The 16,033-nt window shown below is 37.0% G+C and overlaps 1 pseudogene; it reads left to right on the top strand.

Moving 5' to 3' along the window:
* The first annotated feature begins 1,536 nt into the window (after nt 1-1,536).
* LOC131514950 (thioredoxin-like protein 1) overlaps nt 1,537-16,033 on the top strand; it is a 69,851-nt pseudogene continuing 55,354 nt past the window's right edge.

The following is a 16,033-nucleotide window of genomic DNA, read 5'->3' as shown; positions in this document are numbered from 1 at the left end:
TATGTTCATTGGTGTTAATCCTTATAGTATCAGGTTGAATTTTCAGAAATTCAAATGGAATGTCTTTCACAGAATTCTTATTTTCAATTCTATGAAAGTGAGGTTTTTTTAGTAGAATGATGACTAAAATGGCTAATAGTGTTTTAACTCTTCCTAAATTGGGTCTCCATGCTTGACAGAATTATTTTATCAAATTGAAGTTTGAGGGATTATATAAAAACTAGGCTTCAAAATTTGACCATAAAAAAATGTACCACCTCAAGACAAGAATCGATGATTTGTGAATCACTTCCCCCTAGAGGCACTGACAGTCAAGCATGAAATTTTATAAATGATTGTCCCTATTTTTGAATAATCCATCCAGTGCTCAACTTCAGACTATTTTTTAAAATCTAATTCCACTTAAGGTTATAAGCACAAAATCCCTTCCAGTTTCGTATTGCAGAAGTCCTCTCCACTAAGGAAAGACAAGTTCAAAAACTAGTCCTTGAATATGCTTTTTATTTCCTCTGCTATTTTCCAACCAAGAATTTTCATGCATCTTTTAATTTATGATGGGCAAACGAAAATAAGAGCAATCATAACAAAATGCTGTTTGTGGGCAAGTGTTGGAGAAAGTGTTATAAACATGGGAATGACTAAAGCTGATGCCTACTTCTTCACTCTTCACAACAGCCATCCAAAAATAGCATGCATGAGGGCATATCTCCAAAGGGAAGTATTTGTAAAGATGTTCTGGAATTCTATCCAAGTTTATGAGAATCTTTAAAGATGGGGAATCTCTGAATACAAATGCTTCTGAATTCTCAAGTGTTGTGCTTGGAAGAAAACTTTCAAGCCGTAAAATTCAAAACTGTAAAAAATAATGACATGAAAGTGAGGACCACTAGATGAATGCTAGCCTAACTTGGATCAGCAGGAAGAAGCAGTGTCAGGATTTGTAAATACAACGAAACAAGTAGAATCTCATTGTATTCAACTTCACAGTAAATCGGTGGGGACAACGACCAAAATTATTAAAACCTTCTATAGTGCTTACATTGGTCCTGTAAACTTGAGCAAACCCAAACTCAGAAGCCAAAAAAATGAGAGAGATCTTGGCCTATCACTTTAGTCTCTGAGAGCAGTGGCTATGCTATGAGTTTAGCTTTTGGACATGGACTCAGTAGTGTGAAAAGGAAAATACCACATATCTTCCATCCTCCCCTTCTGCCCCTAAGACTTCTCGTTCTGTGCTAACAGTGTTCATTATGCTTGCTGAGTATGACTGAGGAAGATTTTATGGAGGTGGTTATATTTGAACTTGGTCTTTAAAAACATATAAAGCTTGGAGGGTATGAAGAGAGGAAATGGCAATCCAAGTGGAACACTTAAAGGAAAACATAAGTAGCATACTTTCATGAGAAGATAAAGTGCCTTTTTGAGAAACACATAAAGTACCTGTAAAAGGCAGAGAAAGAGGATAGAAAATGCTTACCTCTTTATTTTGGGGTCAAGGCATGGGTTTATTCTTTGGAAAGCAATAAACATAACGCAATGCAACAGAATGAGCATGAAAAGTATAAGCAAAGGGCCAGAGAACTGAAATGGTATTTGACATCAAATGACTTGCCCGTCTACATCTGCTGGATTTTAGATTTATCAAAAGGTGTAAAAATGCTTTTAAAAGTGGGTATGCGGGGCACCCGAGGGGCTCAGTCGGTTAAGCGTCCGACTTTGGCTCAGGTCATGATCTCACGGTTTGTGAGTTTGAGCCCCACCTCGGGCTCTGTGCTGACAGCTCAGAGCCTGGAACCTGTTTCAGATTCTGTGTCTCCCTCTCTCTCTCTGCCTCTCCACTTGTGCGCTCTCTCTCTCTCTCTCTCTCTCTCTCTCTCAAAAATAAGTAAAATGTAAAAAAATCCAAAATTTAAAAGTGGGCATGCAAGACCATCGGGATATTTAGGTCTAATCACCAAAACTCAGAGGGAAATTGCCTCTCAAATCAGACATTCTTACCTTTATGGTTATAATTCTCAAATGCATGTCTTGCTGCGTATACTTTTTTGAAAATAGGAGCAATTTACAGCCACATTTTGCTTTCCAAGTCAATAGTGGTTTTTCTGAATGGAAATGCAATTTACCTTTTGTGTCCAAAGAACTTCAAGGAGTTTAAAACATGTCTCAGACACACACACTTCTAAATTCTTATCTTTAATGCAGAATAAGAAAGTTCTCCATGGGTGAAACTTTTAAAAATCATATAATCTGAATGTCCTGGCAATTTTTAAGTGCTTGTGTATCATGAAAACTGAACAGTCCCTCAATACCCTTATCTGGTTTAGATTTTCATTGGTTTTTATTTGAATTCAGGAGAAATTATCTTAGCAATCGAAGGAATTGCACTCCTTGCTCTTTGGATCAAGATGCAAACAAATAATTTCTTTTTTTCCATGGAAAAATCCAAGATAGGTTTTTCCCTGGTCAGTGAAACTGAAGGACTCTTTTTAGCTCTTTGGCTTTGTTTTCCTAAATCAAACATGCTGTTTGTCACTAAAATTAACCATTACTTATCATTGACTAAACCAATAAATCTGGCAGAAATCAAGTAGGCTACACAGCAAGTTGAGTGAAATCTAACAGAGCCATGCCATCTTTTTTTCCTGGGAAAAAGAAAAACTAAATCGTGGGAAGTCATTCAATTTGAGTTGTTTTTCTCTATTGAAAAGAAAACATTTTGTTTGCGTACAAATCCTCTCATTTCGAGCTTATTCTCTCTACATTAGAGATACTTATTTCACTCAACACACACATGCAAAGTCTAATTTGTCTTTTATTTTCTTTTTTTATGTCGTTAGAACATTTTTATTTATCCATTTATTTTTTAATATTAAATTTATTGTCAAATTGGTTTCCATACAACACCCAGTGCTCATCCCAGCAGGTGCCTTCCTCAATGCCCATCACCCACTTTCTCCCTCCCACCCCCCCATCAACCCTCAGTTTATTCTCAGTTTTTAAGAGTCTCTTATGATTTGGCTCCTTCCCTCTCTGTAACTTTTTTCCCCCTTTCTCCCCCCTGGTCTTCTGTTGAGTTTCTCAGGATCCACGTTCTTTTATTTTCTTTTTAATGCTATACCCAAGTAGTGTTAAATCCTACTGTTTTCTCCTTTCACTATGTTTTCCAAATACATTGAAATGTTTTTTTAAAATGGTAATAAAGGGTTAGGCTTTAATTTTTGTGCATAGTTGGGCATATAAAATGTACAGATTCTTTGTAACTTTCTATTTCTCCTATTCAATGCAACTTGTCTAATCAACTAATTGTTTTAACCATTTAATTTTAGAACTCATCTAATGATAAAGCTTTTCTCTAATACAAATAAATGTTCCCATATATACATAAAAATGAATGGAAAAACTAGTGTATTTATTTCTCTTTCTACCATTTTTAGGTAGTTACAAATCTATTCCAAGTTTCCAAGTGGTTGGAACCAAAGAAATGAAGCCAGATAATAGGTGTGCAGAGATTAGGGACCTGTCTCTTGGCCCCAACACCTGTATCTTATATCCAGCTGTTACAGGGAAGTGATGGATTGAGTTACTTTACATTCTGCCACCATCAAGACTTTACATCTTCTGTTGGTGGAAGCAGACCGCGAGCATCTCAGTTTCCATCTCATTTCATTCTGAAAAGGACAGAATAGTCACTTCAGCAAGTACTTGGAAACTGTGAACATTAATGAAAGTTAATAAAATATTTCAGGAGCCTTCAGTAAAAGGTATGACTGAAAAATATAGTTCTATATGGTTCCATCAGGCAGGAGTTGTGACTTGTCCTTTGATATATTTTTCCACCTATCCTTGTTTGCTTTTAGGAACTACTACTAACACAATCTCTTTTGTTGTTACAAATCAAGCTAGAAAGATCATAGAAAACATCTCGATATCTCGATAGTGGTTATCTGAGCACATAGAATCTCTTTTGAGGCTAAAATTTAAATTAGAGAGCAGAATATCTTCATGAAATGATACTCCCAGAGTTATAAATTTAAGCTTTGCTATTATGAAAAATGCAGAAAAATAATTTAAAGAATTATCTCATACATTCAAAATTTGAGGATATGAAAAACTACTGGTGAATTTTTGCAAGCCACTTACCTAAGCTCCCATCGTGTTACTACTTTACACATACAAAGCTTAAATAAGGGGCACTTGGGTGCCTCAGTCGGTTAAGCCTCCAACTCTTGATTTTAGCTCCAGTCATGATCTCATGGTTGGTGAGTTCAAGCCCCATGTTGGGCTCTGTGCTGACAGTGTGGAGCTTGCTTGAGATTTTCTGTCTCTCCTTCTGTCTCTGTCCCTCCCCTGCTCGCACTCTCTCTCTCTCTCTCAAAATAAATAAACATTAATAAAAATAAAAAAATATATTCATGAGAAATGACTACTAAAATTAATTATACATACTTATGATTAAAATGTACCTACAAAGCTTAAATAAGGGGCACTTGGGTGCCTCAGTCGGTTAAGCCTCCAACTCTTGATTTCAGCTCTAGTCATGATCTCATGGTTGGTGAGTTCAAGCCCCATGTTGGTCTGTGTGCTGATAGTGTGGAGCTTGCTTGAGATTTTCTGTCTCTCCTTCTGTCTCTGTCCCTCCCCTGCTCGCACTCTCTCTCTCTCTCTCTCAAAATAAATAAACATTAATAAAAATAAAAAAATAATATATTCATGAGAAATGACTACTAAAATTAATTATACATACTTATGATTAAAATGTACCTACAGAGAATATACAGTAGGCAGAAATGTAAATGACAGTTTCAGGGATGCTGCATTTATGCTGTGGTTATCCATTTTTCTACAGAATTGGAAAAGTTAATGTCGTGAGGTATTGAGCTTTTAATCTGCTTGGGAGTTATTTTGCATATAAATATATTAGCTTCCTTCTAACTTGAGAATAATTTAGATAAATTTATATGAAATATTGAACAAGTAGAAAGGAATATTTAGTGCTATACGAATTTAGGGTACTTTTTTGTTGTGCGAAGAGACTTGATAGTCACAAAGATGTCAATACCCTCATTTTGGAAAGGCTCAACCTCTCCTGACATGCATCACCTTCTCTATGATGATGACTATCACCTTGGGATACCCACTCCTTCCTGTTCTGCAGCATATATTCAACTCACTCTAGATATCTTCACTTGAATATACTTTTATCCTTTAGGCATAGCACTAGGAACTGAGAGCTTTTCCTGAGCTTTGGGAAACTTTGAGACTGGAAAAAAACATGTCACCAAGGTATGAAAAAGAAAACATCAATATCAAAACAATACATGGTATGATGTCAACTATTCTGATAGCCACAAGCCAGACATCACAATGTTTTAAGAAAATTGTATTTCATGTGAAATGAGCACATTTTGGACTTTGTGTTACCATGTAGGATGTGATTTCCAAAAGTAAGACTAACTAGTATTGATGAATGGCCTTTAATGACTTTTGCTCAAATCCAAAATCACTATTCTCAACTTCCTCTTTCATAACATTCTTACTCATTGCTCTCTCGTGGCATACACACCAGTGTAGCACCCAGAAGTCTGGCCTCCAGAACTGGAAAACTAAAACCACACTCCCCTTGCATATATCTAAACATTCTCTCCCAGTCTCTCCAGAACACAATGCCTTTTTTCCATTCTGCCTGGCTCTTCTTTAGTTTAGGTTTTCATCTTTCCTAACTGTGAGGATGTGGGCTCTAGGTTTCTAGACTCAATTCCTTTTGCCCTAGTAGTTTTCATACTTTACTATCAACAGCACATGGGGTGCTTTATAAAAACAAGGATTTATAGGCTCCATTTACCAGTTAGACTGTGATTCAGTTCATTTTGGATGCTGCTTGGGAACCTGATGGCTTATTTGTCTTTTAAAAATCTCCCCAGGTGATTTTGACCCATACATTGAGAAACATTGCCAAATTCCTTGCCCAGGAAATAACGAACTTTCTTTTCCCCCAGAGCACCTGTTTCATTTTTGCAGCTTACAATAATCCATTGCATTCAGAGTAAAGATCTCTTTTCTCAGAATGATGCTCAAGGCTCTCTGTGCTTTAACACTTGCCCGTATCTCATCCTAGTTTTCCAATACAGGGAAACTGCTTCTTATTCTATTTCACATACTCTTTACCTGGCCTGAAACTTCTCTTTCTTCAAGGCCCAGGTCAAGTGACACTCTTGCCTGGTCTTTCCTGATTTGTCTAGTCTGGATTAGGAAAGATTAGGTACTTTCCTTCCATTGCACTCATGTACATTTCTACTGGTCTCAAAATATTTGGTCTGTTTAAGTCTCTGTCTTCTATACTAGTTTATGAGCTCCTGGGCAGTAGGGACTATTTATTGACTGTTTAAATAGAAGCATCTAGCATACAGCCTGGAAGCTACTCAGTGCTCAATAAATCAAATGAAAATTTTCAAAAATTAAAGTTAGTTAATCTGGTCCTCTTATGTTATGTCCTTATATGCTTAGAGAATTACAGCAAAGGAACACTGGTCATGGACTATAGGCTAGATTATGGCAAGGTAACTATTTAACTTCCAAATATCAATAGCTTAACTCAGTAAAGGTTTAGTTTTTGTTCATGTTACATATACAATGCAGGTTGGTTTAGGGTTTTTTGTTTTTTTGAGGTTTTTTGAGTTTTTGTTTTGTTTTGTTTTGTTTTGTTTTGTTTTTGTCTCATATAGCTACTCAAAAGCCCAAGCAGACAGATGATCTGACATTTCAGCATAAGGCATCAAAGTTTACTTAGAAAGTTTCTTTTGACTATTTTAATATACATGATCCATGCCACTTTTTTTTATAATCTATAAGCTAGAACTTGTGACACCTACTCATTAATATTCAGTGAAGAGTAAATTTCTCTGCCACAAGACTTTATGTAACGAATTTCAAATCTCCCTCTAACTGAGCCCACAATCTATTTGGAGCCATCTTTCTTGACGTTGGCTGTCTGTATTGTTTACATACATTGAAGACTTAGAAATCAGTAAATCAGAACTGTCTCAATTTGAAACTCTTCTAAATTATTTCATTTATGAAAGGTAATCAGGGAAGGAAAGAATAGTGTAATTATTAATTTCCTTTGGTTACATTTTTATTTAAAATAGATAGAATTAGTAAAACCTGCCAGCACTTTTTATTCAGTTTTATATTTTTCATTTTTTATTCAAGTTAAGTTTACTGATCCCATTTTTTGTGTTTAATTTGTATGCCTTTATGTGATGAAGTATGAAATTTATACCAAGCACATTCAGTCCCTCAATATAAGGATCTTGGGGGATGCCTGGGTGGCTCAGTAGGTTAAGCATCCAACTTCGGCTCAGGTCATAATCTCACGGTTCGTGAGTTCCAGCTCCATGTTGGGCTCTGTGCTGACAGCTCGGAGCCCAGAGCCTACTTCGGGTTATGTGTCTCCCTCTCTCTCTGCCCCTCCTCCCCTCATTCTCTGTCTCTCTCCTTCAAAAACAAACATTAAAAAAATGTTTTTAATATAAGGATCTTGGTGTTCTTTCAAATGTAGGTGGCCTTGTTAATTTTTAGGCATAGCATTCTGGGATAGACCAACACAAGGATGTAATTTTCTGCAAATGTAGGACATATTTCCTCAAAATATACTGTTTGACTAATTGTCATCTCTGTTATAACTCACAATATATTCGATAGCTTAATTTTATAGATATTTGGAGGAGTTGGGTTTTTTTAGTTATCAAGACTAATTTTCAATAAAATAGATTTAACTCCTTGTCTGTTAAAGTGTAACAGTTCCTGGGAGCTGAGGCAGGTGCAACCAGCCTGCTGGTTTCACCCACCTCTTACTGATTAATCTACTGGTCAATAACAGCACAAGATACCAAGTTTCAAGGAATGATGCAAACTGGTGCTAGCAGTTGTCAAAGATGTTGATAAATGTTTTTTTCTGTCACCTAACTCTCCACTGGTCTCTTCGATTCAAAGACATTTTGTCAGTTGGTAACAGCAGTGATTTAAAAATAAAAGAGAGAGTTGGGATGGCATTAACTTTAACTTATCAACTCAAAGTTGTGTCATCATTGTAAAGTCAACTGACCATTTTGAGCAGAAAATCAGACCAATTTTGTGGAAGTTAATGGTACTGATTGTCGTGTGTGTCCCATCCTTGCTGAATGAAATAATTATTCATAATCCATTCCAAATTACAATGGAAACTGAGGAACAACCCAGTGAGAGGGCTTAATGTGTATTACCAGCAATCTACAATTGGAAGAGAAATATAGATTTGAACTGTTACTCTCCTAAAGACAAAATAGAGGTGTTTGGGTGGCTTAGTCAGTTAAGTGTCCGACTTCAGCTCTTGTCATGATCTCACAATTCGTGAGTTTGCCCCAAGTCAGGCTCTGTGCTGACTGACAGCTCAGGGCCCAAAGTCTGCTTTAGATTCTGTGTCTCCGTCTCTCTGTGCCCCTGCCTTGGTCACTCACTCTTTCTCTCTCTCTCTCTCTCTCTCTCTCAAAAATAAACATTAAAAAGAAAGAAAGAAAGAAAAGACAAAGTATATTTATATTGCCCATCTTAGTGATTTTACTTGGATTGTTTTACTCATTTTTTTTTTTTTTTTTGAAAACCAAGTGGGAAAAATTTAAGATCTGGAGTTAATGTGAAGAGAAATCAGAATCTTTCTTTTGACAGCATGGCAAGTCAAAAAATGTGGGCCCTTCTTCTTAATTTACGGCTACATTTAGGTCAGTGTTTTTAATTCCACTGTAGTGTTTTCTGAAATGTAAGTTTTCCTAAAAGGGAAGCTCTGTGATCAAGTAAGTGTGAGTCACATTGCACATTCCATCTAGGGAGACTTAATGTAAATTTTCATATTCAAGAAATAGTAAAGGACTTTTTTGGTAAAGAATTACATTTAATTTTACTTAACCCAACAAACACACAGCTTTTCTTTTTTGTTTCATTACATTTATTAACATTTTCCAGAGCACAGGTTTCAAACGGCACTCTGCTACGTGCAGTGAATTATGTGTGTGTAAACAGTGAAAGAGGAATTAGCAGAATTCTGTCCTACATTTGCAGAAAATTACAAAAGCCGTCCTTCACCGGCTTTGGTTCTCATAGGTGAGGGGAAGGCAGTGATGGACTACCTGTTGTGGTGAGTGATTAGATGTGGAAATGCAATCAACATGTTCTTGGTTTCCATCATCTTTCCATCACTTGTATGACTCAGTTTGTTTAAAAAATCATTTTATCGCTGTTTTTTTGAACTGTCACATGGAAGAGGTCCAGCTCATGCCTGATGCTCATATAGCAGAGTAGGAATATTGCACAGGGGGGTCGTTTAACTTGGCATCACAGAGTAAGTGACTGTCTGAATTTGCACATTTATGGCACTTATTACTTAGGACACAGGTGGTTGTCCTCAATATGAATGAGAACGTGAGCTGCTTCTCATTTCTTCAAAATGAACTGATCATAATGTTCTTTTGCAAAAATCCTTTTTTTTATTCATAGGAAGTATCATTTGAATCAGCTCTTATGTTCAGTATAGTCGTTTCCAGGGAGATACACTAGGATTCAAATATTCATTAATGCAGCAGGGAGTATGTGTCTTTGGATGTATTCTTACTTTCTGACTGTGATTTTGATGTTGCTTTTAAGGAATAAAATTGAGTTACTCTTAATGTAGATGACTACATCCTGGGTATGAATATGGGTAAATCAGTTTGATTAAGCCAATCCAACTTCAGTATAGTAAATCCAAGGGAATGATTAAAATATCCTACATGGAACGAAACATTATACTTATGTCTAATCCATCAGAAAACAAAAGTGAAAACAAAAACCTCAAAAAGACTGTCAAGTCATTTTGGACACAAATCATATTTAATAGAATGCTTTTGCCCTGAAGGATTCAGTTATAGACTGAATGTTTGTGTGTCCCTAAAATTCATATGTTGATATCCTAATCCCAAATGTGATGTTATTAGGAGGTGGGTTTTTTGGGAGATGATTAGGTTATAAGGGAAGAGGCTTCATGAAAAGGATTAGTGCCCTTATAAAATAGACCACAGGGAGCTCCCTTGCTCCTTCTGCCCTCTGAAGACACAGCTATGAACAAGAAAGCCGTTCCTCACCAGACATGAGATCTACTGGCATCTTTGATCTTGATCTTTCCAGTCCCACAACAATGAGAAATGAATTTATGTTATTTATAAGCCTCCCAGTCTAGGGTACTCTATTATAGCAGCCCAAACAGCTAAGACAGGTTCTGAGTATTATTTGAGTATAAATAAGGAAAAGATCAGAGTGCTTTCACATTTCCACTAGTGACATCATAACAGATGCCGTCCTTTTTCATGTGCAAGGGCATGCAATAATTATGATTATATTCGTTAGTATGCTCACATCCTTGTGGGTAACCAACATGACTATTATTCCATACCCTGTAGATGTGCTTAGATATTAAAAAAAATCTGCCAAAGATGAAGTTGGAATCAAGCATTTATAATTTAAGACCACCAGAAAAAGAGATTCTGTTTTGTTTTCTTTTTTTTTTTTTTTTTTTTTTAATTTTTTTTTCAACGTTTTTTATTTATTTTTGGGACAGAGAGAGACAGAGCATGAACGGGGGAGGGGCAGAGAGAGAGGGAGACACAGAATCGGAAACAGGCTCCAGGCTCCGAGCCGTCAGCCCAGAGCCTGACGCGGGGCTCGAACTCACGGACCGCGAGATCGTGACCTGGCTGAAGTCGGACGCTTAACCGACTGCGCCACCCAGGCGCCCCATCTGTTTTGTTTTCTAAGAGAAAAGATGCAAAAAAAATTTCACCTGACTAGTCACCATAGGAAAGTTTTATCAGTTGCCTGGGTAATCTATTTCAAGGTTATCATATCAATCAAAATTTCATGGGTAAGGAAAAGAACAAGCAGTGAAAAGTTTGCTATTTTGGTACAGAAAAGAAGGATTTTTTTTTTCTATTCTAAGAAGTGATTTATGGTCTGATAAATAGAATATGGGAGCTTTATTGCTTCCATTTCCCATCTTCTGTGCATTTGGAGTAAACTTGCAAGCAATACATACTGAAGAGCTTTTTACATTAGCTAATGTTCTGTTGACAACTATTGTACAAAATGGCTGAGTTGAACTGCTTAGCATGCTTCATAATAGCACATTTATTGCTCTCCAGCCATAACTTGGGGCTGCATCTTAAATTACTAAGAATCTGGACAAGCAGTAGACAGAAATCAATCAAACTTCCTTGATTTGGAATTTTACTTGTATGGCTAATTCTTTGTGTTTTTATTTCTTGTTTGCTTGTTTATTAACTTATTAATAACTTACTTATTCATATAGTCATCCAATAAATATTTATGAATGGATTGTTTTATACTGACATTGTGTGCTAGGTTTTAAGGATCCAATGAAGATAGCATCCTTGATCTCTAATAGCTTCCACTTTAGTGAGGAGCAGAGAAATGTGTAGCTACCATGCCACATGGAAAGGGCTAGACTGCAGAAAGCACAGGGATTATACTGAGAAATTCACTCTGTTCAGATTAGGGGAATCAACAAAGGATTTTCAGAGGAGGTGAGGAAAACCCCAAACAAGTTGGGAGAAAAGGTGGGGAAGGAGTGTGAGGTGAGAAAGAAGCAAATTGGAGGTGAGGAGAATAGTTAGGAGACCGCTGTGGGAATCTAGGAGAGAAATGAGGAAGGCCTGAACTGGAGAAGGGAATGGAAAGGCAAAGCTCCATTTGTAAGTCCTTGGTGACTGGGACATGGGATGGGGACAGTAATGACCAGGTTAGAGAGGAGCAAGGTGCCTCTCAGGTTGCCATGCAGAACATGATTCCACAATCCATTTAATTCATTCATTTGGGCCCCTAAAAATGGCTCCAAGGGTGTTAAGCTCTGTTATGGCTTCAAGTTTCTTACACAGTCCTAACTAGAATGAATTAAACTAATTCAACTCTATAAGCTGATTCAGTTCCGTGCTTGCATTTATAAAAGTCCCAGGGAGATGGGTCACATACAGGACACAATGGTAGTGAAGATAAGTAGATGGTGAAACAATTATTTTAAAAATTGTCTTCAGCTAATTATAGAAAGTCTAGTGGAAGAATGTCTTTCCTTGCTTTGAAGATCAGAATTTCTATTACAAAAAAGAACATATGGATGATCTAATGATTTGTACAACATTAAAATCTTTATCAAAGTTCTTTTATTTGGGCTTACCTAGAACTCCAGGTATAAAGAATACCATAGCATGTGGCCCCTCCACCAAGGAGGCGTCAGTTTTCACTGAGATAATAAAGGGTCAAAGAATTAGCGACAACTGACAGAACATCTCAGATCAGTACATCTCACTAGGGAATTTCTCGGTCTATTCTCAGGAGAGTTTAATTCATGACTTGGTAAAATTCTTTCTTTTATCAAAGCAGAAGGGGAATGAAAGATCACTGAATTTATTTTTAAACCAGAGGAAGCCTCCCATATCTGTTATCTTGTTTGAGTTTGCTTTTGCCTCCAAAATGGACATTACTATCATATTCTCACAGAAAACTACAGAACACAATATTATAGCCAGAATGTAACAGAAGTATGATAGTTACACGGAAGTCTAACTGAAGGAGTTGAGAACAGTCACAGGATGTATGTGATAATATGGTGAAATTGGCAAAAAATAACAGCAGCAGAGAATATTCAAATATATCTTTAAAATGTGCACTTATATTATGGACTCTTTCTATTGGACAACTAATTATCAGCTGACTCCCACCCAACTGTCCATGAGGTGGTTTGCTTTTAGTAACTTATTTATTAAATCATAAAATAAGACCATGGTAATGATGGGAACAGATTGTTCTAAGTCCCACAACATTCTACCCATGAAACTATCATTAACATTGCTCTGAAAAGTGATATGTAAGAGTTTCATGTCACTAGCTATCCTGCATTGCTAGTTATTTTGTTACATATTCTCTCATCTTCTACATAAGTTTTATAGCCAAAAAGACTTTATCTTTTAGTATATCTATATTGATTTAATGCCATGTATTTTATCCTTAATATTTGTTTCTTGATAAGCCAAGAAGAAAAATATTTAAATAGGTAGTTTTGATAATCATAAACTCAATACATTTATTTTCACAAATGGGGAAACTGACACACAGAAAGATGTTCGATTCAAATTCATATTGCTAAAAGGGCTCTCTGCCATTAGATGATAGGACTCCTGGAATCCACACCTCTCACTTTTCCCATCACTCCTGTTCTTCCCCCTTTATTTCATACAAGAAGCCTATTTACTGTAGCTCTGGTAAAACATTACCAGGCTATATGTTGCTTTGAAACTAAAGTTTTTGTTTTGTTTGGCCTTTGACTGCAAAATGCTTAAGGCCAGATTGGCTTCATGGACATTTCTTTCTTATTAAATTGTTCATGCACCAATATTCCATTAAGAAAAGTGTAAATGTATATGTAACCCTGTGCTCTAGCAAAGTCCCACATGTTTCTCTGGTCTCTGTTTTCTTAATCAGTCTGCAATGTAGTGGTCCATCATCGCTACATTGCAATATGGTGGACTGTCATCAGAAGACTAAAGAGGAGGTCAAAGGTGAGCAAATCCAAAGGAGTCCATGTAAAAGGAAATGTGCGCACATCTTATCTTGGAATTCTTTTTTTAAAATTTTTATGTTAATTTATTTTTTGAGAGAGAGAGAGAGCAAGCCGGGGAGGGTCAGAGAGAGAGGGGGAGAGAGAAATTCCAAGCAGGCTCTGCACCATCCTGCAGAGCCTGATGTGGGGCCCAAACCCACAAACCATGAGATCATGACCTGAGCTGAAACTAAGAGCTGGATGCTCAACCAAGTGACCCACCAGGCACCCCATCTTGGAATTCTTAATAACCTATCCTTACTGGGCTTCTCCATGTTTACCTTATATTAGATATAAGGGACTCTTTGTTCCTTTTGGAACAAATATTTTCATCATTTTTTTCTGGTCAATTCATATCCACTTTTCAGTAGCCTGCTCCCCACCCCTTCTTCATCCAATATGGTTATAACCATGAATGTCCTTACTCCTTCCATTTCACACTCGAATCCAGCAATTTATATATGGTTTCACCTTGTCTACATGCTTCCCTGACTCATTCATCCACATTTATTTCTTCTGTGAAATTCTTACCCACTTTTTTCCCCAGCACTGCATTCTGAGCCTTAAAACATTTATACCTGATACTAATGCCTGTTAACAACTAGTTTCTAAGGTCTTTGAAAACAGGTTTGTGCTTGCGTGTCATTTGGTTTCTCTTTAGATAGGCCTGGGATGTTAGGACTATTCATACATGGTTCTTCCCCTTTTGAGCGCCTGGTAGGATTGTACTTCGCCAATGTGTTGAAAGTTAAGCACAACCTTATGACTTCCTTTGGAAAACAGAATGTGAGAGAAACAATATATATCACTTCTTGGCATAGGTTTTAAGACCCAGTGTGTGCTTCACCTTATTTTCAACCCTTGCTATGATAACATGGCAGTGGATATGAAGATAGAATTTCCATCAGCTTGGACCCTTGAATGGCTACATTGGTAGAGTTTATTGTTGAACCGTGGTGGATATGTACTCTGAGTGAGAAATAAACAGTCCTTTTGATATGCCACTAAGATCTGGGCATTCTTTCTTTCTGCAGCATAACTTATGACATCCTATCTGATTAAGCATCTTAGATAAGTGTTATGCCTATAGTGGATATCCAATAAATATTTGTGAAGTGAAGAATTAAGAGAATTAATTAGACACTGTAATGTAATTAATTTTGGAAAAGTCTCAGTGACCACCAACAAGCATAACCAGGGATACCAATGAGAAAGTAAAAACAGGCGAAAGATGATTTTTTGTGCTGACATACAAAATAAAGCTTAGCAAATTCCCTTAACTCTGATTGACCTCAGAAGTACTGAGAGAGGCCAGAACAGCCTGAAGTTGCAAATAATTGATGTCTCAATTCCTGGAATATTCATTTCTAAGGCCAGTTAAGAAATGGGGAGGAGGTAAGAAAGGAAAAGCTGGAAAGATGGATGTTTTATAGAGTTGGCTAATTGGGTCAGTGAACAAACTGAACAAGGATTTAAAAAATATTGGTTTTACTTTGAACCAGTGTGAAGTAGGCTTACCCATTATACTTCTATGTATTATGTGCATTTTAATGCACATATGTATTATTTGCAGAAACATGACGGAAAGCAAAGGAGACAAGTCAGCATGTGTCTTATAAAAAGAACTGCTTTCAGAAAGATGACTGGACGAAAAAAGGTAAGATTTGGTTTTTGAGACAACTCATCCCAAATTCATATGTAGCACCATCATGACAAGTTTTGCCTTACTTTCAGCCATCTAAATTTGTATGTCTTTTTTTTTTTTTTATCGCTTTTTATTTATTTTTGGGACAGAGAGAGACAGAGCATGAACGGGGGAGGGGCAGAGAGAGAGGGAGACACAGAATCGGAAACAGGCTCCAGGCTCTGAGCCATCAGCCCAGAGCCTGACGCGGGGCTCGAACTCACGGCCCGTGAGATCGTGACCTGGCTGAAGTCGGACGCTTAACCGACTGCGCCACCCAGGCGCCCCTGTATGTCTTTTTCAAATAAGCTCTATGTGTTTGCATAAGGGCAAATCGTAGGGAAGTGCTAAAAATGACATAAGACACTGCAATATGTTTTCACGTTCATACAATATTATTCCAAAGCTATTGGTTGCCAACCTATTCAGTACCAAGTGGGGTTCTAAAGCAATTCTTAAAATTTAATGTGTGTAATAATTAGGAGGGATTCTTGCTAAAATGCGGATTCATAACCAATGGGTGGAGACTAAGATTCTGCATCTCTAACAAACTCCAAAGTGATATCGATGAAACTGGTATGGACCACACTTTGAGAAGCAAGGTTGTAAGCAGAGACTCTCAGGTCACCATTGGTGGCCATTGGTTTGAGAGGTCAGAGCTCACTGGAGCCAGT

This window comes from Neofelis nebulosa, chromosome 1 (assembly GCF_028018385.1).
Source record: "Neofelis nebulosa isolate mNeoNeb1 chromosome 1, mNeoNeb1.pri, whole genome shotgun sequence".
Lineage (NCBI taxonomy): Eukaryota > Metazoa > Chordata > Mammalia > Carnivora > Felidae > Neofelis > Neofelis nebulosa.
This window is presented reverse-complemented; position numbering and strand designations above follow the sequence as displayed.